This window comes from Camelina sativa, chromosome 2 (assembly GCF_000633955.1).
Source record: "Camelina sativa cultivar DH55 chromosome 2, Cs, whole genome shotgun sequence".
Taxonomy (NCBI): domain Eukaryota; kingdom Viridiplantae; phylum Streptophyta; class Magnoliopsida; order Brassicales; family Brassicaceae; genus Camelina; species Camelina sativa.
The window spans coordinates 11085557-11088983 of record NC_025686.1 but is presented as its reverse complement, the minus strand read 5'-3'; the positions used below and the strand labels follow the sequence as shown (position 1 = coordinate 11088983).

General features: G+C 30.1%; 1 long non-coding RNA gene across 1 annotated transcript; it reads left to right on the top strand.

Moving 5' to 3' along the window:
• On the top strand, positions 316–1920 carry LOC104722091. The gene is made up of 3 exons (XR_757149.2): positions 316–463; positions 627–681; positions 1323–1920. It is a non-coding gene; the product is annotated as an uncharacterized LOC104722091 (long non-coding RNA).

Sequence of the window (3427 nt, the reverse complement as noted above, 5' to 3'; positions counted from 1 at the left end):
GGGGGGGGGGGGTTGGGTCGGACTGAGGGTTAGCAGAGAGAACCCTCGCGGTTTGACTCTGGGAGAGAAGCGGATAAGAGTAGTTTTCAACAGGGGAGAGAAGATTTGGGGGTGAAATTGAGCACAAATGAGTGATTGAGATAGACACCAACACAAGATTAAAAAGAAGCAGGACAGGTAAACGGGAGCAGGAAGAGACCGGAGGACCCGACGCCGGCAAGCCGGAGCTTTACCAACGTCGGAGCAGGATTCGCTTGAGGGGTTCTCGATATTTGTGTGTGAGAGAGTTTTATTTTAAGTTTTAATTTCTTCCTGTAAGGATATATTTAACATTTGTTTTTCTCTTAACAGACGCTATAATAAGAAGTTTTTTCACAACTTTACAGTGGAAGATAGAGATAGCATCAGTTAAGACTTTTAGAAGAAGGAAAAATTCATTGTTTTACTAACATCAATTTGTCAGGTAAAATTACAGATTCTGTTTTTTTTTTTGGATACCAATATGAAGTAGTTTTTGTAATAGAAACAAGTACTGTAATTGATACATATGTGTGAGTTTCTGTATTAAAAATATTTACAGATTATGTTTTTCAGATCATCTTTTTCTCTGTTGTGTGTTGATCCAGATATATTGAAGCCTGGATTTGGTGGAAGTTAACAGAGACGTATTAATACCATAAGGTAAGATGCATCAATCCAACGATATGTTTTCTAAGTATATTTACAAGGAGAGATCACGAGCTGACATTATTTTAGATTAATTTTAATTATTCTAAAAATTAAAATAGATTATTAAATGTTTTAGTTGTTATTAAAATGTTCTAGTTGTTATTAAATATATTATTAAATGTTTTAGAATACTTTTAATGTTTTAGTTGTTAATAAAATTAAAATATATTATTAAATGTTTTAAGAACATATGGAAAAATATATATTTATTAATCATATGTATTATAATATCATTTAAAATATTTTGTAAATAAAATAAAAAACAATAAATGGCTTTTAAGTATTCTAAATATAATAATTAAAAATAAATATTAACAAAATTTTCTAAATATAATAATTAAAAGTAAATATTATGGTATAATAACAAATATTAGTTTTTAAGTATGATTAGTAAACAACTTTTTAAAAAATTAATTAGTATTTTTCGTCCATCATTTATTGAGAAAAATGAATTTTTTTAATAATAATTATTTAAAATATTTTATTAATTAGTTTAAACTTTAATTTAAATTTGTTTTACTCTTAATAAAAATTTTATAAAGTAGCTTTTCAAATAATAGTATAAATATAGTAATATTAAATGATTAATGCAGATTCATTGCAATGGAGAATAGTTATATAAGTGAAGATTTTTTACCCAAGGAAGTTGATGATTCAATAAGTGAAGACACAGCTTCAGTTTATGAATCTGAAGAAGAAGAAGAAGAAAATAACATAGCCAACAATGATAATTATGTCCACGCTGAAGAGGTTGTTGTTTTAGAAGCAAACAAAAAAAATGAGCTGCAGCATGAACTATGTATTGGCATGGAGTTTAGCTCTGATGAGACTGCAAGTATAGCTTACAAAAAGTATGCAGGCAATCATGGTTTCGACGTAAGAAAACAACGAAGGTGCAAAAAAAAAGGTAAGGTAGTAAGGCTTCGTTGAAGAATTTGTTTGAGCTTAAAGAAAAATGGGCAATGGTTTATGGACGTCATACTTTTACAGCAGATATGGTGAGCACACAACATAGTGAAAGTATGAATAATATTTTGAAAAAATATTTAAAGCGTAGTTATAAGTTGTTGTGCTTCTTTGAACACTATGAGAGAGTGTTGGAGGATCGACGATATAAGGAATTAATTGCTGACTTCAATATGATGCATACCTCGCCGGTTTTATGTGCTACTGTAGAGATGTTGCAACATGCACAAGAAGTGTATACACCCAAAGTTTTTAGCTTGTTTCAGAAGCAATACATAGTTATCAGTGATTATGTTGCCAACAAGGTCAGTAAGTCTGCTGAGATGGTGTATGAATACAAAGTATCTTATCGTGGTGTAGCACGAGAGCATTTGGTTAATTATGATCCTACAAGCGAAACAATACATTGTAGTTGCATGAAGTTTTCTTTTGCTGGGATCTTATGCCGTCATGCATTGAAAGTGTTGGACAAGAAAAATGTTAGAAGAATTCCATCTACCTACATTCTAACTCGATGGAGCAAAGAGGCAAAAGCACGAAGTATATCTTATTATCATCCGAAGACACCTAATGAAACAGTGAAGCAATCGATTGGAAGGCGATACAACCACATATGTCGTACTTTCCGTGAGATTGCATCTGTTGCTGCTGATCATGAAGAGTTGACGTTATGTGCAAATGAAGATGCCATTCAATTGATTAGAAAATTGGAGGAAAAGAAAAAAGATCTTGTGAAAGCTAATGCATGGATGGCCCAAAGCTCAGATGTTGGACTTGTGGAAGAAGAAGAAGAGGAAGACGAAGAAGAAGAAGAAGACAAGGAAGTTCCAAATGCACGTGGAATAAAAAGAAAAGCTTCTATTGGACGACCAAAGGACAAAAAAATTGGACCCCATGGTCGATATATGAGTGTTCTTGAAAAAAAAAATAGGCGTACATCAAAATCATCAAGTAATGCTACCGCAAAGAAAAAGTTATCATTTCAGGTATTTGATATATCATTTTTCTTCTTAGTTTATGTCTAATTAATTTCATTAACATGTGAATTGATATATATATATATATATATATATATATATATATATTAATTTTTTTATATAATGATAAATGATATAGGAGTCTACTCTTACTCCAGATACCCAATTATCTGTTACTACCACCAGTCCGACCTTACATAATGAGTCATTTCTCTCACAAGTGTTCAAGGTAAACATTTCATTCTTACTATTTCTATTTGAGTTATCTGTCATTTTTTAATTAATTTGAAGTTTTATATTTTGTAGGACTATGAAAAGAGTTATGGTGGTTCATCGTAGTGCTCTCTTATATTACTTTTTTTTTTCCAAATTCATATTCGTAGCACAAATTATTAAAGCTAGATTATTTTTTATTTTTCTTTTATGAAATCACATGTTTACAAAAGTACATTAGTATCATTTTATTCTAAATTGATTTTTTTTCCTTATTATTTTCTTCCAAATTCACATTTTTTGGCTTAGGCATACATTAGTATACACTGACAAGAAAAACAAAATAAAAAATTGCTCAAATTTAATAGATATAATATAGAATCTTAATTATTAACTACTGTGTTTTTCTGCATAAAACAAATATATTTGCGTATTACTCGTCGAACAAAACAAATGGTTTTAAACCTTCTGTTTAGCATCATAGTTTTCTTAATCAAAAATCATATATATAAAAGTACACTTCCACTCTCTCCTTATTGGCT